The sequence below is a fragment of the Suncus etruscus genome, chromosome 10 (genome assembly GCF_024139225.1).
Source record: "Suncus etruscus isolate mSunEtr1 chromosome 10, mSunEtr1.pri.cur, whole genome shotgun sequence".
NCBI lineage: Eukaryota > Metazoa > Chordata > Mammalia > Eulipotyphla > Soricidae > Suncus > Suncus etruscus.
This window is the reverse complement of record NC_064857.1, coordinates 88,381,713-88,405,125: the sequence shown is the minus strand read 5'-3', so window position 1 is coordinate 88,405,125 and position 23,413 is coordinate 88,381,713. Positions and strand designations below refer to the sequence as shown.

At 38.2% G+C, this 23,413-nt stretch overlaps 1 protein-coding gene, 1 non-coding gene and 1 pseudogene across 5 annotated transcripts in view; all 3 read left to right on the top strand.

Annotated features, from left to right (window-relative positions):
* Positions 1-23,413, top strand: part of FRMD5 (FERM domain containing 5) — a 383,704-nt gene that overhangs the window by 186,489 nt on the left and 173,802 nt on the right. The window lies entirely within an intron of this gene.
* The window catches only part of LOC126020820 (protein-arginine deiminase type-6-like), a 94,274-nt pseudogene continuing 84,129 nt past the window's right edge, over positions 13,269-23,413 (top strand).
* Positions 18,118-18,224, top strand: LOC126021467 (U6 spliceosomal RNA). Its single transcript, XR_007499981.1, has one exon. It is a non-coding gene; the product is annotated as a U6 spliceosomal RNA (small nuclear RNA).

Sequence of the window (23,413 nt, the reverse complement as noted above, 5' to 3'; positions counted from 1 at the left end):
TTAATGTTCTTTGGATGAAATTTCAAAGTTGGGATATCAGCAAGGGGACTTCTGAGAATTATGTTATGTATTGTCCTTCCACTGTAACTTTACCTTGTCCTCTTTCTTTGCATCCTTGTTCTCATAATTAAAAATAAAAAAAAATTAAAAAAAATTACTTTATTTAAGCACCATGGTTCAAAATTGTTCATGGTTGAGTTTCAGTCATAGAATGTGCACCACCCTTCAAAAGTGCACATTTCCTGCCACCAAAGTCCCCAGTATATTTCCCTCTACCCCTACCTGCCTCTCTCCCTGTCTCTCTCTCTCTTTCTTTCTTTCTCTCTCTCTCTCTGTCTCTCTCTCTGTCTCTCTCTTTCTCTCTCTCTCTCGCTCCCCCCTACCCCCTCACTATTATATATGTATAATCTTTTTTGACACTGTAGTTTGTGGATATTACTTTATCCCCTTTCAGCACCTAGTTCTTATCCAGAGTGATGGTGGACCATTTATTACCCTATCTGCATTCACCACTCTTTGTGGCAAGCTTCCTACCACAGACTGGTTCGTCTGATCCTAAAGAGGTACTTTTTAAACACTTGATCTTTTCTTGATTTAGGATCATGCTTAGGAACTTAACTATTTTGTGCCACTGAAATATAAGTTGTGGATCATGAAACTGAATGATTTTATTTATCACTACGTTGCTCTGCACTGTGAACAACCTTTCCCCCAGGGGCTGAACAGCTTGGTTGGCAGGCTTCTGGATGGGTGTGTGTGTCCTTAAGGGCTATTGAAGAGCAGGTAACTCATTGTTGGTGTATACTATAGAATTAGCAATTATCTTTTTTCCCTCTTTTGTAACTTGCTTTTTTTCTGCACCAGTGTCTCCTGCTGTAGCCTTAATGACAATCCCATCACTATTTCCAACCTCTGCTTCACTATTTCCAACCTCTGCTTCCAGTCTCTATTGCTGTTTGACAGCACTCTCTCTTTACCTTCTTAGCTTTTTCTTCTGTATTTTAAGCAGATCAGAGAATAACTTTTCCTACCAACAGCTGTCTGATCAGCCTACAATTCTTGAGTACATTTGACTGTCTCTGTAGCTAGAGGCTCACAAAACTAACATTGAACCTGAGGCTGGAGTGGTGGCACCAGGGTTAAGGCGTCTGACTTGCCCACGCTAGTCTAGGAAGGACTGCGGTTCGATCCCCCAGCATCTCATATGGTCCCCCAAGCCAGGAGCAATTTCTGAGTGCATAGCCAGAAGTAACCCCTGAGCGTCACCAGGTGTGGCCCCAAAACAAAAACAAACAAAAAACTAACATGGAACCTTTAATATTTTAAGAAGTCCTATCTGAATTTGAAGCCAAGTATTAAACAGAGAATTGTCACTATATAATTGAAGTTTGACTTTGCCTCCCATAAAGTATGACCCATTCTAAGCATCATTTGCTTTAAAAGGTAGAATAATTTGGGGCCAGAGAGATAGCATGGAGGTAGGGCATTCGCCTCACATGCAGAAGGATGGTGGTTCAAATCCTGGCATATGGTCCCCCGAGTCTACCACGGGCAACTTCTGAGTGCAGAGCCAGGAAGAATAATTTAATATTTGTGTTTGTACATTCCTTACAAGGTGCCATCATTTGTGTTTTTCTTTCAGATTTCAATTACTTATTGGATCTATAATTTCTTATGCTGAAGGGCCTGAGAAATGGTCAGTTCTCTATAGTCTTTTATAGCTTTTCTAATACCTGTTCAGATTTTCATATTTTGCAGGGAAATAACTCATGGTAGAACCATGCCTAGGATATATGGGAATCTGGCTTCAATCCCTGTACCATAAAGCCCTATATGCACTGCAGATGTAGCACCTCCTTTAAAAAAACTTTTACATATACTTTAACATAGCATATATTTACCTGGCACTGGATTGTGAATGTTTTCTTACTAGATTACAGACTCTTAAATAGAGGAGGTAGTGATAATCTATTCATGTCATTTGTTTTATATTCCTTCCTTTACTACTGTTCTTGAAATAGTACCTTGTATGTAATAGCTATCTCGAAATACTCTATTGAATTGAATAATTCAATAGATATCCTAGACGCCCTGTATAGCTCATAATTCATACTAATTAAGAGTCCCTCCCACTTATGTCATCTTGAATTTGCTCACATTGAAATTCCTCTTTCCATTGCACAGATTCCTAAGTTATTCATGTGGTCTATCCCTGAAGAATCTGCCTCTGCTGCGTGGTGGAGTTTAGTTTAAACCAGGTAGTTATCATGTAGTTTTCTTATAGGGCCTCTTCATAAATAGAAATAAGTAAAACTATTTATAATTCTTCATACTTGGTAGAAAATGCCTGTTTGTTTTTTATGTTTTGTTGTTGTTGTTGTTGTTGTTAATCTCTGAGCCAGTTCACTCCCCACTATTCTTGAGATAAAATTTATTGGGCCCGGAGAGATAGCACAGCGGAGTTTGCCTTGCAAGTATCCCCAGTTTTCTGCCCACTTTCAAGACTGCCCCCGCCCCTAGGGCCCGGAGAGATAGCACAGCGGTGTTTGCCTTGCAAGCAGCCGATCCAGGACCAAAGGTGGTTGGTTCGAATCCTGGTGTCCCATATGGTCCCCCGTGCCTGCCAGGAGCTATTTCTGAGCAGACAGCCAGGAGTAACCCCTGAGCACTGCCGGGTGTGGCCCAAAAACCAAAAAAAATTAAATAAATTTATTCACCTATAACTCATCCATTTAAGATATGCTGTTAGTGATTTTTAGTATATCCAGAGTTCTGAAACTATCATTATTAATCATATCATCCCCAAAGAAACTAAACTCTGAGCTGTTAGATGTCACTCGTTGTCTCCCAACTCATACAGTTGTCTCTGATATTGGCTAGTACTGGAAATATCATACAAATAAAATCATAGCATAGCAGTCTTTTCTAACTGGCTTCTTTTACTTGATGCTTCTAAGATAGTTCTATTGACTGAGTTTATACTTTGTTTATGGGAGGCTTAGATTCAAGTCCAGAACATGTCCCACCAAACACAGCTGGGAGTAGCCCCTAAACATCATTAGGTTTGGGCCAAAATCAAAATCAAGATTTTTTTTTTTTTGAGTCGGCGGCCCTCAGAAGTTACTCCTGGCTCTGCACTCAGAAATCGCTCCTAGCAGGCTCTGGGAACCATATGGGATGACAGGAATTGAACCCAGGTCTGTCCAGGACTGGCCGCATGCAAGGCAAACACCCTACTGCTGTGCTTTCTCTCTGGCTCTTCAAATTCTTATAGTTATAATCTTTGTGCACTGAATTTGTGACTTGATAAAAATGGCCATTTTACATAGCCAAGAATAAATTTCCTAAGATTTTGTTCCAATTAAGTATCACAAGACTGATTCATATTATTATTACCATCAAGTGAATTGGGATAAAATGACTGATTTTATTTATTTATCTGAGACTCTGGGCTACTTAATTTCTCAGGTTCATAATGCAATAAATTAATAGCAAAGCAGATGATAGTATGACTGAAATCAATGCGTCTCAATCCTAAACCAAACTATTGAGTTAATTGGTTCTTTCTGTTACTTCCATTTGGTCTTGTTGCTGTTTTTATTCTCGGTTCTATAAAAACCAGTCTGATTAAATTATTTGATGGTACAATTTCAGGATAGTTAGTGAGGGGAAAGAGATGAGAAAAAAATTATGATAAGCAAATCAAGCAGTTGGGTTATCATGTTAAGTGATTTAAGGCAACAGTCACAATGATCCTCAAAGAGATACAGCATGTGCATATGTTTGTTTAGATGTGATCTCTCCAGACGGCATAGATGAACAGCTCACCATACCATAGAGGGAAAGGGAATTTATTTGTCTGGCTTTTTTTCTGCCTGTTGTTTCTCATTTTTAAAGGTCACCCTAAGAAGAATTGACTCACATTTTTGGATTGTATCATTCTGCTCTATTGATGGTCAAATTCTATGCCCTAATTTGAAATTTCAAATCAAGTTTGGAAATGGTGGGAGAATTCAGATACTCTCACATAGCAGTTAATAGGAATCATGCTCTTCTCCCTCAGAGTTCCTGGTAAGCCTTAGCAACAAAGAGGCAAAGGTTTGGAGGAGATACTAAGGAAGTGTTACTATATATTTGACACACTTGCCAAAGTAGTTTCCTTCCTAGTCTAGTTTTTTTTTTAAGTAATTTATGAAGACAATGGAAATTTCAGCTAGTATATTTGAAGTTTTGATTGAGAATCATGCTTATTCTCCTAACAAGGTATTTTCTCACATTACTATTAATAACATAAAAATCAAGGAGGAGTCTAAGGAGACAAGGTTACAAAATGTGAAGCATTACCTTGGATAGGATCATGTAACAGAAAATGGACTTTAGGTAAAACAAAGGAAAGTTTGTATGAAGCATGTATATTAGGGTTTTTTAAAAATAATTTCTTTATTTAAACATAGTGATTACATCCATGTTCATAGTTGTATTTCACTCTTTTAAAGATGCTCCTTCCCCAACTTTAAACTGTACTACAAAGCAATAGTTAGCGAAACAGCATGGTATTGGAATAAAGACAGGCCCTCAGATCAATGGAATAGGCTTGAATACTCAGAGAATGTTCCTCAGACATACAATCACCTAATTTTTGATAAAGGAGCAAGAAATCCTAAATGGAACAAAGAAAGCCTCTTCAACAAGTGGTGTTGGCACAACTGGCTAGCCACTTGCAAAAGATTGAACTTAGACCCCCAGCTAACATCATGTACAAAGGTTAAATACAAATGGATGAAAGACCTCGATATCAGACCCGAAACCATAAGATATATAGAACAACACGTAGGTAAAACACTCCAGGACATTGAGACTAAAAGCATCTTCAAAGAGGAAACTCTCCAAGCAAGTGAGAGCAGAGATTAACAGATGGGAATATATTAAACTGAGAAGCTTCTGCACCTCAAAAGAAATAGCACCCAGGATACAAGAGCCCCCCACTGAGTGGGAGAAACTATTCACCCAATACCCATCAGACAAGGGGCTAATCTCCAAAATATACAAGGCACTGACAGAAATTTACAAGAAAAAAACATCTAATCCCATCAAAAAATGGGGAGAAGAAATGGACAGACACTTTGACAAAGAAGAAATACAAATGGCTAATTATCAGGGAGATGCAAATCATTCAACTATAAGGTACCATCTCACACCCCAGAGATTGGCACACATCACAAAGAATGAGAACAAGCAGTGTTGGCGGGGATGTGGAGAGAAAGGAACTCTTATCTACTGCTGGTGGAAATGCCGTCTAGTTCAGCCTTTATGGAAAGCAATATGGAGATTCCTCCAAAAACTGGAAATCAAGCTCCCATACCACCCAGCTATACCACTCCTAGGAATATACCCTAGCAACACAAAAATACAATACAAAAATTCCTTCCTTATACCTATATTCATTGCAGCACTATTTACCATAACAAGACTCTGGAAACAGCCAAGATACCCTTCAACAGATGAATGGCTAAAGAAACTGTGGTACATATACACAATGGAATATTATGCAGCCGTCAGGAGAGATGAAGTTATGAAATTTTCCAATACATGGATGTACATGGAATCTATTATGCTGAGTGAAATAAGTCAGAGAGAGAGAAAAACACAGAATGGTCTCACTCATCTATGGGTTTTAAGAAAAATGAAAGACATTCTTGCAATAATAACGTTCAGACACAAAAGAGAAAAGAGCTGGAAGTTACAGCTCACCTCATGAAGCTCAACACAAACCCCCCCTGAGTTTAGTTAGAGAAATAACTACGTTTTGAACTATCCTAATAATGAGAATGTACGAGGGAAATAGAAAGCCTGTCTAGAGTACAGGAGGGGGTCGGGTGGGGAGGAGGGAGATTTGGGACATTGGTGATGGGAATGTTGCACTGGTGATGGGTGGTGTTCTTTACATGCCTGAAACCCAAACACAATCATGTATGTAATAAAGTTGTTTAAATAAAAAAATTAATTAAAAAAAGATGCTCCTTTATTATTTTTTCTGGTTAAAAGCTACTTTATTATTTTTAACATTTTTTTATTAAAGCCATTGTGATTTACAAAGTTCTTCATAGTTGGGCTTCAGACATATAGTGTTTCAGGGCCAATCCCACTACCAGTGTTGCCCTCTCTCCATCAATGTATCCAGAGTGCTTCCCATGCCACCACCCCCTGTCATCCAACCTGCCAGTAAAACAGGCCCATTTAAAATTTTATTTTTTATTTATTTTTTTAAATGGTTGGGTTTTTTTTTTTATTCTTTTTTTTCTTTTTCTTTTTTTTTTTTTTGGTTTTTGGGTCACACCCAGCAGTGCTCAGGGTTACCCCTGCTCTATGCTCAGAAATCGCTCCTGTCCTTCTGCATGCAAGGCAAACACTTTACCTCCATGCTATGTCTCCGGACCCCCATTTTAAATTTTAATTGTTAAAGTTTGGGTCTTATTATTTCATTTTTGTTGACTCATTTAGTTTTGTTCTTTCTTTACACCACCAATGCACCTGAGACCTTTGGCCCTGTCCACTACCCCCCCCCCCCCAATCCTTTCATATTTGTGTTTCTCCTCCTCTACTCTACTCAGTTTCTTTCCTTCTATTCACTACACTCTGGGACGAAGAGTGTCCTAAACAAATCCCATTTAAACCATTGCATTTCTTCATGCACTTATTCTAAGTACCACATATAAATGATATCATTCTGTATTTAGCCTTCTTCTGGCTTATTTCATTTAACATAGGATCTTCCAATTCTATTCATGTGGATTTTATTTTAAAATAATATATCATTATTGACTAATTAATTGTGCCAAATGTGACAGATTAGTGTTACATGATAATAATAGGGAAGAAACTGAGTGTGAACCTTATGGGAACCTCAACTATTTTTTCAACTTCTCTGTATCTCTGAAACTGTTGTAAAATTTTAAAATATATTTTAAACTTGTGATAGAATAAAGAGATAATTATGATAGAAATAGAGAGGAATCTGGAATGTTGGGTCAGTTCAAAATATCCATATGGACCAAGAGATAGTACATAAGTTAGGATGCTTGCGTTGCATGCAGTCAATCTGTGTTGATCCCTGTCATCCCATATGGTCCCCTGAAAACTGGCAGGTGTGGTCCCTGAGTGCAGAGCCAGGAGTAACCTCTGAGCATTGACAGATGTGGCCCAAAAACAATGAAAAGATCCATTTAGAAATATAATTGTGTTTTGTATTTTTGTCCACTTGGAATGAATTTGGAGCAAGTTTTTCTAAATTCAAGGAAAGAAAAAAATACATTTTAATCATCAAATACCCATCTGGTATAATTTTCTCATAATTTTTTTATTTTGTGGTTTTTGGGTCATACCCAGCAGTGCTCAGGGGTTACTCCTGGCTCCATGCTCAGAAATTGCTCCTGGCAGGCATGGGGGGACCATATGGGATGCCAGAATTCGAACCGATGACCTTCTGCATGAAAGGCAAACACCTTACCTCCATGCTATCTCTCTGGCCCCTCATAATTTTTTGATTCTAGTATTTTGAGACTTTTTCACTGGAACTAAAATGTTCTAAAAATGTAACCTTCTCTTTTTGGCACATTGCTAAAAATGAGACAAAAACCATTTATATGAAAACTAGAATAGCTGGACTCAGACAAAGGTAATAAGTTTCTACATTAACAATTCATGGCCATAATCTTATATCAAACTTCTGACATTTCTAAATTGTATTTCTTAAAATCCCATTCACTCAACTGAAATTAATTTGTGTTCATATACAGGGTGTAATGTGGATCAGTTAGGTGAATTATATGCAGTTCCCTCCTTCAAGGAGTTTATTAAGTGCTATAGATGACAAACATAAACAACCAAGGGTTATCAAGTCAAGGTTATTAAAGTCAAGGGTTATCACTTTTCTGTAGAGGTGCTGTTCAAAGTGCTATTCAAGATGAGTAATGGAAATAATTACTCCAACATATTGGACTCTTAGAAGTCTTAATGAAGGAAGTAAAGTTGAGTTCATCTTAAATACTGAGTAGGTTAAGTTGGTCTTAATACTGACTGCTCTAAGCCAGGGGTTATATATTTTAAGCTGATGCACCCATACCATGTAGTCATATTAAATATATTTGCTGAATGACTGAAGGACTTGCAAATACATGACGGGAGGGAGGAAAGACATTTATTCCTTACAACAACTTCTTATAATGTGATGTAAAACTCACTTCTGTGTTTTTTGTTCCTTTTCTTTTTTCTGGGGATGGGAGCCACCCCCAGCACTGCTCAGGATTTTCTCCTGGCCCTACCCTCAGAGATTACTTCTGGTAAGGTTTAGGAGACCATATGGGGATAGAACCAAGTACAAGGCAAGTTGTACTATCCTTGCCCCTTATATCTTTTTTTTTCTTGCCTACTTAATTCTTCATTTAGTAGATTAGTTGATTTATCACTTTCCACTTCTGCATCTCAGTAAATGCTTTATTTATAAATAAATTGTTTACAAAGATCTTTACAGCAATATTCCAATGACTAGAATATGGAATGTAGGGTCAAGGCCAATCTTATATACATTGCAAGTGCTCTTTTAATCAGCCCAGTGCCCAGCTTAAAATTACTTTGTACCTCTGTGTGCCTTACTTCTTAGGCCTTTTGGAAATCCCTATTAGATAGTAGTAGAGATGCAGGGAGAAGGATTAAAATTCAATCAAATCGGGGCCGGGAAGGTGGCGCTGGAGATAAGGTGTCTGCCTTGTAAGCGCTACCAAGGAACGGACCGCGGTTCGATCCCCCGGCGTCCCATATGGTCCCCCCAAGCCAGGGGCGATTTCTGAGCACATAGCCAGGAGTAACACCTGAGCGTCAAACGGGTGTGGCCCAAAAACCAAAAAAAAAAAAAAAAAAAAATTCAATCAAATCAGTTATCAGCTTCTTAGAAACTCTTTTTATTTTTTCATGGGGGACACATCCAGCAGTACTCAGGGGTTACTCCTGGCTCTGCACTCAGATATCGCACCTGGCAAGCTCGAGGGACCATATGGGAATTGAACCCATGTCTGTCTCGGGTCATACACATGCAAGGCAAAGGGCCTACTGCTGTGCTCCTACTGCTTTGGTCTCTTCTTAGCAACTCTTGTCAAAGATCTGCTAAAGAAGACTAAAATGATATCTAAAATAAATTTGCCAATCACCTATAGATTTCAGTTTTATGAAGTCTCTTCCTTAGTTCTATGGATAATGGGGGTATCGATAATACAACTTACTGGCCTTTTTTTTTTTAGTTGCATTGTTTCAACATGCTTTGTTGTTAATTTGGGATCACACAATGATGGTCAGGGGTCACTTCTAACTCTGTGCTCAGCTCTTGCTCAGGTTCTGAGAATCAAACCAGGTTCTTGATCCAAAACTTGTGCTCAATCTGTTAAATTACCTCTTTGGTTCTATAATTTGCTTTTTTAATGGCCCACATTATTTTTTAGCCACATCTGGTGGTGCTCAGGGGTTACTCCTGTCTCTGCATTCAGAAATTACTCCTGGCAGGCTCAGGGGACCATATGGGATGCCAGGGATGAAGCCCAGGTCAGCTGCATACAAGGCAAACACCCTACCTGCTGTGCTATCACTCTGGCCCCTGGCCCACATTTTTTATCTACAGGCAATAGCAATAACATGATACTTTTCCCTCAAGAAATACAAAGAGCTTTGACATTAGATTTCTAGGGATATATCCATAGTAAAAAGCCTGTACAAATATACTAAAGCTACAAGTAACAAAATAAAGCAAAAGATACATTAGATTTCATTAAGATAAGAAACTTTTGTGCTAGCAGTAATGCATTAAGAAAATGTGAGATATGGGCCCGGAGAAATAGCACAACGGCGTTTACCTTGCAAGCAGCCGATCCAGAACTAAAGGTGATTGTTCGAATCCCGGTGCCCTATATGGTCCCCCGTGCCTGCCAGGAGCTATTTCTGAGCAGACAGCCAGGAGTAACCCCTGAGCACTGCCGGGTGTGGCCCAAAAACCAAAAAAGAAAAAAAAAAAAAAAAAGAAAGAAAGGAAGGAAGGAAGGAAGGAAGGAAGGAAGGAAGGAAGGAAGGAAGGAAGGAAGGAAGGAAGGAAGGAAGGAAGGAAGGAAGGAAGGAAGGAAGAAAGAAAGAAAGAAAATGTGAGATATAATAATTTTAACAAATTCTCTTTTGTTGAAGTATTTTTTTGATAATTCCATTAGGTATTTAGTTGCAGCAAGCAATAGAAAATAACTTGTTTTACATTATTGTAATGATGCCCAGAGACAATAGAGATGAGGGCTGGAAGGACTGACTCACAATATGAAGCTAACCACAAAGAGTGGTAAATGCAGTTAGAGAAATAACTACACTAACAACTATCATGGCAATGTTAGTGAGAGAAGTAGAATGCCTGTCTTAAATACAGGCAGGAGGTGGGGGAGGAGGCAGATGGAGGGTATTGATGATGGTAATGTTGTACTGAGAAGGGAGGATGTTCTGTTTATGACTGAAACTCAACTATGAACATGTTTGTAATCATGGTACTTAAAGATATTATTCAAAGAAAAGAAAAGAACTTATTTTGTGCCTGCCAAGGGGGCAGTCTTTTTTTTTTTTTTTTTTTTGGTGTTTGGGCCACACCCGGCAGTGCTCAGGGGTTACTCCTGGCTGTCTGCTCAGAAATAGCTCCTGGCAGGCACGGGGGACCATATGGGACACCGGGATTCGAACCAACCACCTTTGGTCCTGGATCGGCTGCTTGCAAGGCAAACACCGCTGTGCTATCTCTCCGGGCCCTAGGGGCGGGGGCAGTCTTGAAAGTGGGCAGAAAACTGGGGATAAGATGATGGGAATGTTACTATTGTTGGGATTGGTGTTGGAACATTGCATGCCCAAAACAACTGTATTATAAAAGACATTGTAAACCACAGTATTTGAAGTAATTAAAAAAATAAAATTCAAATAAAAGGAAGCAACACTTGCAAATCATATAACTAGTGAAGGACTTATTCTAGAATATTTAAATAACTTACAACTCAAAACATATTTTAAAATAAGCAAAGAATTTGAATGGAAATATAAATAGCTAGTGAAGCACACACTAAAAAACTTTCACCATCATTTATTGTGGGGAAATGAAAGCAAATCAGAGTCTTGAACTATCACTTCACAGTCAGTAGGATCACAATAATGACAATAATAATAAATATTATTCAAATTTTGTGAGGATATAGAGATGGTACGTCACTTGGCTTGCATGTAGCCAACCTGTCTGTGGTGATCCCTGAGTGCAGGGCCAGGAGTAAGCTCCGAGCAACTCCAGGTGTCTCACAAAACCAAAATTTAATGTGGCGTATCCATATGATGAAATATTATTTGGCAATAAAATGTTAAGCATTAGCACTACAATATAAATGAACCTTGAAAATAGCAAAGTTAAAAAAAAAAACATGACCTAAAAGCCACATACTGAGTTATTCCATTTATGTAAAATGTCTAGAATAGGTAAATTAATGATGATAGATTAGTGGTTTCAGTCAGCTGATAGGGCTGAACTATTAATAGATATGAAGGGTTCTTTTAGGGGAGATGAAAATGTTCTAAAATCATTGGATGATAGTTGCACAACCTTGTAACTATATTAAAATTATTTAATAGTATACTTTTTAAGTGGCAGGTTTTATGCTGCGTGAGATATATTTTCTTTTCTGTTTGTTTTATTTCTGGGCCGCAGCCTGATGGTGCTCTGGGCTTGCTCTAGGCTCTGCTAAGTAATGATCACTGACAGTGACTGGGGGACCATATGTGATCCTTGAGTTTTAATCAGGGTTGGCCGCAGGTAAGACTAGTACTTTAACCCCCATATGATATCTTCAACAACTTATATGAAGAATATTTTGATAAAAGTCCTGACAGTAAAGATGATGCTAGTATGTCAGAAACCTAACCTGAAAAGTGAATAAATATTTTCTTTAGAATTGGTAAGCTGATATTAGTTTAGAAAGTTGTAGAGCAGTATTTTCTCAGGCTATGCGTAATGCTCTACTTTTTGATAATTAAAGGCAATTAAAATTAGCTAACCTTGGGGCCGGAGAGATAGCATGGAGGTAAGGCGTTTGCCTTTCATGCAGGAGGTCATCGGTTCGAATCCCGGCGCCCCATATGGTCCCCTGTGCCTGCCAGGAGCAATTTCTGAGCCTGGAGCCAGGAATAACCCCTGAGCACTGCCAGGTGTGACCCAAAAACCAAAAAAAAAAAAAAAAAAAAAAAAAAAAAAAAAAAAATTAGCTAACCTTAATACAACTTTCAGAAGTCGTATATTCATTGTTATTTCCAAGAATTTTCAAACTTTATTATAGTGACCATTATAGTCTTAGCACTAATTATACCAGCATTGCATTTTAATTCCAGAACCAATATAATAGATATCAGAACAAGCTAGCAGTTATCTGTAATGCCACTAAGAAGGAAAATTGGAAAATTAAATTAATATTAACTATTGATCTAGTATTTTTGTGATTTATTATACTTTCCTGCTTGCCCAGAACAGCTTTGGTAATTAGGAGTTGAATTAAACTTTGAGAAAATGATGGAAATGTTCTTAGAACTATTAAAATCATAATGCTATTTTTCATTATTAGTCTTAAAAATGATTTTTTTGCTAGATGTATGATTTGTCCCTTTACATTCTTTTTTTTGGGGGGGCCACACCCAGTGACACTCAGAGGATACTCCTGGCTATGTACTCAGAAACTTCTCCTGGCTTGGGGGACCATATGGGACGCCGGGGGATCAAACCGTGGTTCAAACTAGGTTAGCACATGCAAAGCAAACACCCTACCACTTGTGCCACCACTCCAGCCCCCTTTATATTTATAATGCAATGCTATTAATACATTTGTAAGTATTTATTACCTTCTTTATTTTCTTCTACTTTTTCTTTATTCAGAGCTAATTAAAGATACCTAAAACTTTTGCTTTTCAGGAACGTTTAAAAAAAAGAGAATCTCCTTCCCTTATTTAATGAATAGAATGCCTCATTTATTCAGGAATTATTTATTGGGTACAAGTATTCTGTGCAAGACATCAAGCTAGGTATGGGTTATTTATAAAATAATGGAGATTACTACAAAGCTGAACTCTGAGATGTGCTTTAACTACAGGGTCATGAATGATGATAGCAGCAAAGAGACTATTGTAAGTAAACAGATATAGAATAATTCCATTGAACTTTCTGTGACAGAATGACAAATGGCGATCGTCTTTGTGTAAGCTCTGATCATGAGCTGAAGGATGATTGTATTTTCCGGTATAATGAGATAGTGCTTTGACCCAATGTTAAAGTCAGCTCTTTTCATGCTTTTGATCTAACAGTGGTGCAATACACCATACCAAAGAGAGGATGGCAAATGCATTTCTTTTCTTTTCTTTTCATTTTTTGCCTCTTGTCCTTTTGTTCTTTTCTTAGACTCAAATATTTTGGGTTTTGTTTATTTTTTAATTTTTATCTCAATTTTATTCCTTTTTCCATTTATTATCTGTTGAATAGTTTAGTTGTTACTAGTTTTATTGTTACTGATATTTAAAAAATTAGTCTTTTATGTTGAGCTAATATTTGTGTGTTTGTATATACATACACATACAAATAGATAAAAAGCATATTAATTTTGTATTCTTTCACATTCTCTTTTTGTCATTTTAAAAATTGTTCTTGACTATTTTTGGTGTGGATTGAGCAGTCCTGTGGTGTGAATCATTACATATCCAATACAGGATACATTAGAGGCGGAAGTGACTCCATCATAAGTTGTTAGTTGTTTCTCTTATGTTATAAAAGACATGATAGGAACATAAACCCTTGCTATAAAATCCATGTCCAGAAACTAAGATTAAATTGAAAATATCTAGGAAAAATTATGACCTTTCCCATTATTTAATAAAATCATTTGTCATAACCTTGGGGAAGGATAGATTTGATACATCTGGTTAAGCAATCCAAAGAAGGCCAAAATATTCATGAGTTTTTGTAAATTAGTAGATAAGTTTTTTGTTTTGTTTTTTGTCATATGCAGCAGCACTCAGGAGTTACTCCTGGCTCTATGCTCAGAAATTGCTCCTGGCAGGCTCAGGGAACCATATGGGATGCTGGGATTCAAATCACCGTCCTTCTGCATGCAAGGCAAACACTTTAATAGCCATGCTATCTCTCCGGCTCCTAGATAAGTTTTAATTGCATAAACTATTATGTAATTATTGGACCAGAGTAATAGCACAGCAGTAGGACATTTGCCTTATATGCAAACGACCTGGGATGGACCCAGGTTAGATCCCTGACATCCCATATGGTCCCCTGAGCCTGCCTGGAGCCATTCTTAGTGTGGAGCCAGGAGTAACCCCTGAGTACCACCAGGTGTGGCCCAAAAACAAACCAAAAAACCCACAAACTATTATGTAGTTATTTAACTCAAATTTTAGACTGGGGTTGTATATTTAACTATTTATATATTTGTATATTTAACTCATTAACTAGTGACTGAAGTCTTAGGAGGAAAATCAGATTAGGTCTAAACAAAATTAAGGAATTTCTTTTTCCTTTCCAAGTCTGGGTTATAGCGTAAGTTAAATTATATGTCATATTTATGGGACTTCCAGAGATAGTGTAGTCATCAATGACTGAGCAGAATATTCCAAAAATTAGATGACCTTAGAACATGTTAAAGTGATATAAAGGTAGTAAGAACTCAGTGAGACAGGAATGGTTATTTTGGGCCACACTCTTAAATACCTGTAGCTCTAAAGATCTGAGCCCAAGAAGTTTGACTACAAGGATCCAAATTCTTTTTTTAAGAGTTGGGGCTTGGCCACACCCAGTAGTACTCAAGAATCACTCTTGTTGGTACTTAGGGGACCTCCTGTGGTGCTAGGGATTGAACCCTGACTTTGTGTAAGACACTATTTCTCTGGCCCGAAAGAGAGAGAGAGAGAGAGAGAGAGAGAGAGAGAGAGAGAGAGAGAGAGAGAGAGAGAGAGAGAGAGAGAGAGAGAGAGAGAGAGAGAGAAGGGGAGGGGAGGGGAGGGGAGGGGAGGGGAGGGGAGGGGAGAGGAGAGGAGAGGAGAGGAGAGGAGAGAAAGTCACCTGAAGATCAGAAAGATGTTTTGTTTTTAAATTTAAGGATAAAAGAATGTTTAGCCAGGCATACAAGTGATGGAGACACCAGGAATGGATTAATATGTAACTCAGGGCCCGGAGAGATAGCACAGCGGCGTTTGCCTTGCAAGCAGCCAATCCAGGACCAAAGGTGGTTGGTTCGAATCCCTGTGTCCCATATGGTCCCCCGTGCCTGCCAGGAGCTATTTCTGAGCAGACAGCCAGGAGAAACCCCTGAGCACCGCCGGGTGTGGCCCCCCCCCCAAAAAAATGTAACTCAGTTCTGGAAGAGTGAGGGGAAAAGTGAAATCAAAGGACCTCAGGGTGGGGGCCGGAGCAGTGATGCAAGCGGTAGGGTATTTGCTTTGCACGTCACCTAAGACGGACCCCTGGCGTCCCATATGGTCCCCCAAGCCAGGAGCGATTTCTGAGCACATAGCTAGGAGTAACTCCTGAACATCACCAAGTGTGGCCCGGGGGAAAAAAAAAAAAAAAAAAGACCTCAGGGTGAGTTTGACCTTATCAGGGGTAAACTCCTCTATACTAGCTTAAAGATTAGATTGCCATGTCTAAAACCAACACATAATTTGAAGTAAGGCTTCTCAGGTTTTGTTCTAATTCTGTTGGCAGGTGCTGTCTAACTGCATGTTGCAGGCAGTTCTGTATTAGAAGCTGTTTCCTTAATTTTTGTGACATCTGATGCAGTTTCTCTGGCCAGAGGCCTCTCTTAGGTCACTACACATTTCTCAGTTCACCAAAGAAGTATTTTTAGAGAAAGTTTACTATAACAAGGTAGGCCAGGGGCATGCTTATGACAATTTTTAGTTATTCTCTTTCGCTTAGGACAGAATAAAAATTTCTCAGCTGATAAATAAAAAGTACCTGACAGACTTCATCTTCTTCTTAATTTTTTTTTAATTAAAACACTGATCTACCAAGTTGTTCATAATATAGAGTTGTTTCAGGTATTAAATATGCAAGCATCAGTCCCACTACCTGTGTGACACTGGGATTCGAACCAACCACCTCAATATCCCCATTTTCCTACCCATGACCCGACTTGTCCCCTTGCAGGCACATATTCATAAAAATACTTCATATTCAATACTTCATATTGCTTTGTTACAGCACAAAGGCAAATGGAATTATCAAAACTGAGGTCAAGTAAGAACAATATGTAAAAACAATATCTAAAGTGATTGTCTAAGGATTTACTGGGCTATGGTTGATACTAATTGCACCTTCTCTTCTACTGTTTAGGCTCATTTAGCTTGGTGCTCTTATAAGAGATAACCTTTTTTGGATGGGGATTTGGGCTCCAGAGCTCAGGGGATACTACTGGCTCTGCTCTCAGGAGTCATACCTAGAAGGTCTTAGGGGACCATATGGGATGCAGGGGTAAATCCAGGTCAGCCTCATGCAATGCAAATGCCCTCTCAGCTGTGCTGTCACTCCAGCCCCAAAATCACCTTTTCGAAAAGTCTCCAAATAAAGGAAAACAAGGTTATTCAAGCTTCATGATAAATAATAGAAAATAGAAAAAAATTTTAAATAGGATCAACATTATTAAATTGCAGGCAGTTTCAGGAAGACTATACAGTGAGACACTAAGGAAGTATGCACATAATTGCACATCACCATTGTGTAAATCCAAGAATTGTTTTTTTTTCCCCATAGTACACTTACAACTTTATCATGCAGATAATAATCAACAGTTAGTCTTTGTATTAGAAAATAAAATATTCTTGGAGGTAAATCTTATTTTGCCACCCTGAAACAAATGCCATAAGAATTTGGCTTAAAGAAGTAGTTAACCAATAAAGTGCAGAGGCTGAGGATTTCTTGACATCAGAATACAACTTAAGATATTATCCCTCTGTATAATCATTCAGTTTTTTTTTTAACATTGGCCAAGCCGAAATGGCATACTATAATCCAGCATTCTTTACCCACTTGTCTATATACTGGTGCCATTCTTAGATACAGAGAGGTTTAATTCTTAAGTGCAACCCCTGATCATCACAAGATATGACCCAAAACCACAAAAATAAAATAGACTAGAGCAAATTAGACACCTGCCTGAACAGAATAATTTACATTGAATTTTTATATTAAGTTTGGGTCTCTTTTATTCTTTGGGGGGGGGGGCCAACGTGCCACACACAGCTATTGGAAAACTTATAAGAATGTGTTCACTGTCTAAAAGAACATTGATACCTGGAGACATTACTAAATAGCATGCTGTCTTGCATGCAGCCAGCCTGGGTTCAATTCCTGGTATCCCATATGGTTCTCCAAGTACCACTAGGAGTAATTCCTTAATGGATTAATTCCTCAACAAAATCACGAGTAACCTTGAGCATCACAAGATGTGACCCCCCCCCAAACAAAATAAAAGTAAATAAAAAAGCATTGGTTTCTTCTCCTTATTTTATTCCAAGCCATTTTCTATCCTTCCTGTCTCAATTTATTTGCTCACCATCCCTTAACCAACTTGTTTTCCTGCATTCTTCATGGTGCTCTCCAAAGTCAGTGTGATAGAAGACCTCAGGATCTTGCACAAAATGAAACCACACCAATTTTTTCTTCCTCTGCCCCCTCCTTTTTCATTCTTGGAGAATGGAGTGGGATGTGTGGCATTTATAACTTTACTAATAGGTGGAGTAGCCTATGATTATAGTATTACTTACAAAGACTGAAAAGATGAGCATATAATGGCTTTCCTCCAGCACAGGGTTTTGATTCTGCAAAGCTTGTGAATAAAAGCTTACGAGGAGCTAGAAACTGAACTAAGTCAATTGTTTTGTTTCAGCAAGGCTTTATAGTCATCAACATATTAACTATTCTCACAAAATACTGCTGAATTATAGCACAAATCATACCAGTAATACGTTTTAGTCATGACTTACCCTGCTGCTCAAGAAGTAAATATAAAATAAATTGTAGTGCTCGCTCCGGCAGCACATATACTAAAATTGGAATGATACAGAGAAGATTAGCATGGCCCCTGCGCAAGGATGACACGCAAATTCGTGAAGCGTTCCATATTTAAAATAAATAAATAAATAAATAAATTGTAGAGGCTGGAGAGATAGTTCCAGAGGTAAGGCAATTGCCTTGCATATGATTGTGTTTACACACAAACCTAGTTTGAATAACCAGCATCACATATGGTCCCTTGAAAATCCCCAGGGGTCACTCCTAAGCACAGAGTCAAGATAGTCTGAGCAGCACCAGGTGTGGCCCAAAAACCATAAATAAAATAAGATAATGGGCTTATGATCTTGATTTTTATTCTCTCCTTATTGTAGGACTTCGTTGTGTAAATCTCTTACAGCACAAACTTCCCCTGTCCTTTCCCCATTTCAAGAACAATGTCATTTGACTTCATTTAAAATTTTTAGTATTCATTATTATAATTTACAGAATTTTTGAAAGTGGCATGTGCATACTCAGTTAATCTAAACTTATTTCATGAATTTTATTAAGGAAGTGAGTTCAGGAGCCAGAGGGGTGGTGCAAGCGGTAGGGCATTTGTGGCGGTTCAATCCCTTGGCATTCCTTTGGTCCCCCAAGCCAGGAGTGATTTCTGTGCATATAGCCAGGAGTAAACCCTGAACATCACTGGTTGTGGCCCAAAAACAAAACAAAAGTGAGTACAAACATCAGCATTTTTCTTTCATTCAATATTTACTTGATCATGGTCTGCATTTATATAACCTATCAAAAGCTCTAGATATGCATCAAAATCACCTGTGGGTTTTTCAAATTTATTTTGTTCACAATGGCACAATTCATATCTACTGAATTAGAATAAGCATCTCTTTTATTTTACAACTTCACAAAAGATACAGTTAGGGCTTTGAAAACCTCCATTTATTGTGGAAATAGCAGCGTTTCAGTCAGCACACATCACAACCTCATTCCTACATAGCCTTGTACTTTATTTACATTACCATCTCTGTCACTCTCTGTGATCATCTTTTTACTTATAATTTTAACCTGTATATGGCAGCTTCAATACTGAAGCTGTCTCACAACAGACATGATCAAATTGCCACTGAATGCCAAAGTTACTTTATTGGTTCACAAATCATTCTGAGGGCTTAGCCAGGAGTATCCCCTGAGCATCAAATGGGTGTGGCCCAAAAAACAAACAAACAAAAAAAGAAATGGACTTTTTTGTTATTGAACCAATGATGACTAATATATTTCATAATGTTTTGTATCAAAAGTCAAAAATGGGGCTGGTGAGATAGTTCAGCAGTTTTTGAGCATTTGCTTTGCATGTGCCCACCTGGGTTCAATTCTGGCATCCCATATAGTCCCCCAAGCATGGATAGGAATAATTCCTTAGTGCAGACCCATATGTAACCCCTGAGCATCACTGGTTGTGACTCCCAAAATTATAAAAACAAACATACCAATAAAAAGCCCAATATTCTTTCCTTCAACTTACCTGTTTTCTCTAATCATAATTGTTTCACAAAGAAAATGCCTTCAAACACATAGAATAAAAGCTTAACATTCAGAAAAGGGATCAGGGTTCATCTTAATCCTTTCCAAATCTATTGACAGATAAAGAGAGGAACTTCATATGAAAAATATTTTAAATTATGGTTTTTGTTTATGTTGCTGGGTTTTCTGTTTTCTGAAAAATAAAATGATTGTGAGTGGTGGCACTGTGCTATACATGTAGCATATCAAGGTGAAAATTAGAAAGTGGTGATTAAGGACAGAAATTATCTTGAGGTTATGCTTGTATTATAGAGACAGAGAGAAAAAGGAATTAACTTTATTCATTAGGCAGGTAAATTCTGGGTTGCATTCTCAGGATCCTGCTCCATAGTTTGTGGCCAATTTTTGTGGTTTTCTTTTTTTTTGTGTGTGTGTGTGTGATTTTAATTTTTATTGCAATAAAAGCCATTGGTCTTTTATTCTTTTTGGGTTTTTGTTTGTTTGTTCTGGGGGGGGTCATACCTGGCAGCGCTCAGTGGTTACTCCTGGCTCTACACTCAGAAATTGCGCCTGGCAGGCTCGGGGGACCGTATGGGATGTCAGGATTCAAACCACCGTCCTTCTGCATGCAAGGCAAATGCCCTACCTCCATACTATCTCTCTGGCCCTGGTTTTTATTCTTATGTATATTTTAAAATTTGTATTAAAATGCCATGATTTACCAAATTGTTCAAATACAGTTGTTTCAGGCATTAAATATTCAAATGCCAATCCCATCACAAGTGCCCCTAAATTTCTTACCCACCAGCATACCTTGCCTCCTTACTGACACAAACAAATTTACAAAATATATTTTGTTGCAACACAAAAGCAAGTTGAATTATCAAGACTTATATCAACAAGAGTTCATTTGAAATAATTGTCATATTTCTCTATGGTGTTACTGAAGTCAGTATCAAAGGATTGATAGTTGAGACTTCTGTATTTTGTATAGGCTTACTGAGCTTGATAGATTTCTATGTGACTTTCTGATCAGATTTCCTGTGATACTACTGACATGACACTACACAATTTTGAGACTACAAGAGACTTAGGACTTACAGATCTGAAATTAATTTAGTGACTTGGAAGTTTGAGGTTAAATCACAGAGCTGGGCCGTTTCTGTCAGAGGGCATTAAGTATGGCATTGGGTTTGCTGTGGATCATGCAGAAAGGCAAATCGGCCCATCCACCACCATTCTTAGAAGCCAGGTTTTTACTTTTTTTTATATAGTTATTTTGGAGCATGGTAAAGGAGTCAGGCTGATTTTCAACAAGGAAGATGGGAGGTATGGGTGAGACGGCTGGGTTTTCCTGGTTGGGGAGGGGGTGGTTCTTGTCCATATGAAAGTGATTTAGGTCAGATTCCAACAAACACTAGGATTCTTCTGTTCTTCTTGATATTTTTGATTGATTCTATTGTATTTTCAGAACTTGAACCCAACCCCCCCAAAAAGCTAAACTTAGTTTGCCTACAATTTTGCTCACATAATAATAACCATGAACAGATAAATTTTAGCAAAAGAGAAAAATGTTAGTATATTTATGTTGTTTACTTGTTCTCCCATTAGAGAGTCTGAGGTTCTGCTAGATTTGTTTGAGTACTTGGAATTTTCCCCAACTGTTTTGGTTCATTTCTGGTTTTTTTTTTTTTTTTTGGGGGGGGGCACACCCATTTGACGCTCAGGGGTTACTCCTGGCTATGCACTCAGAAATCGCTCCTGGCTTGGGGGGACCATATGGGACACTGGGGGATCAAACCACGGTCCATCCTATGCTAGCGCTTGCAAGGCAGACACCTTACCTCTAGCGCCACCTCTCCGGCCCCTCATTTCTGGTTTTATAAATAGACTCGACTATCATTTTCTGCCTAAAAAACTTAAGTCATATGCTCAAACTGGAATTTATTTAGAAAACAGTAACAGTCCTAGCTTCAAGATTTTTTTTGTGGTAGACTAACTTAATAGCAGGATCTGTTAACAGCTATTTTTCCAGTCAGTTCTCAAGTAAATTCTAAATAGGTAAGAAAATAATAATATGGGGCCGGAGAGATAGCATGGAGGTAAGGCGTTTGCCTTTCATGCAGGAGGTCATCGGTTCGAATCCCGGCGTCCCATATGGTCCCCCGTGCCTGCCAGGAACAATTTCTGAGCCTGGAGCCAGGAATAATCCCTGAGCACTGCCGGGTGTGACCCAAAAACCACAAAAAAAAAAAAAATAATAATATAAGGTCTAATAATTTTTCTTTTTTTTTTGGTTTTTGGGTCACACTGGTAGCACTCAGGGTTTACTCCTGGCTCTACGCTCAGAAATCGCTCCTGGCAGGCTCAGGGGACCATATGGGATGCAGGGATTCAAGCCATCAACCTTCTGCAAACGTCTTACCTCCATGCTATCTCTCCAGCCCCGAGGTCTAATAATTTTTTTTAAGTAATCTACCATGTGCTTGGGGAAAAGAAAAGCTAGAACAATAGAAATAGAGTAATTGGTAATTTAGAACAATCCAATGTTATTTTAAAGTATAAAATAAGTATGACAAAAGTTGATAGTAAGTGGAGCACATCTTATTTAAAACAAAATACACTGATTGAAGTTTATTTCATTCAAAAAATATGTGAGAGACTTGCATGATTTCCTGGGTCTATATAAATAAAAGTAGAAGAGATTGCAGCACTTTTTCATGTTCATGTTTTAGAACTGAACCTGGGAAGGAGAAAATTGTATCTTGCTAATCCTTTTGTATCTTCAGAAGGCAGAATTTGAACAGCCCCAAAGCTGGTTCTCCATAGTCACAGGCTGCCCTGTATTGATATCAATAACCATTTATTTCTCTCTGCCAACCTTGTGCTTTGCCTCCAATTGTCCTGACTCACCTTTCCCTGGCTTCTCTGCCACATAAACCTCTGTACCAAGTTTTAATCCAATGCCAAAAGTATTATGTGTATATTTATAAATATATTTAAAATATGAATGAGTCCTGAAATATTCTTTTAGAATAATATAGAGTAATACAGTAATTTTTAACCTTTTATTTTTTTTGTAATGGTTTTTATTTATTTTTTTTTCAAACAGAAAAAGCCATTTTAATCACACATATACATTCATAGGACTTTAAACAAAATATAATATAAAATATAAAAAAAACCAAAACCCCACAACAAAAAAAAATTGCATTTACTTGTAAACTGCTTAACAGCTGGTGGGTTGGCTGACAGGGCTGCCCAAGAAAAGCAAAAGCAGATATAATGAGGTACATTTTCAATGAATAACCACCACAGATCATGTGAACTGCTCTAGCAGCCCAGTCACCTGTTCCCCAATCTCGCCTCCTTAGAGACAAACCAGGGCAGTCCTCCCATGAATTGAGGGCTCCAGCTATATCGATAAGCACCTCAAAGAACAGACAAAACAAACAATCCAAAAAAAAAAAAAAAAAACTAAAACAAACAAACAAAAATCACGCCATGGTCTCGAATTAAGAAACATGGTGGGCCCGGAGAGATAGCACAGCGGAGTTTGCCTTGCAAGCAGCTGATCCAGGACCAAAGGTGGTTGGTTCGAATCCCGGTGTCCCATATGGTCCCCCGTGCCTGCCAGGAGCTATTTCTGAGCAGACAGCCAGGAGTAACCCCTGAGCACTGCCGGGTGTGGCCCAAAAACAAACAAACAAACAAACAAACAAAAAAGAAACATGGTATAGCACATAACGAAAGAGAAGAAAGGAAGAAAGAAAAAAATATATA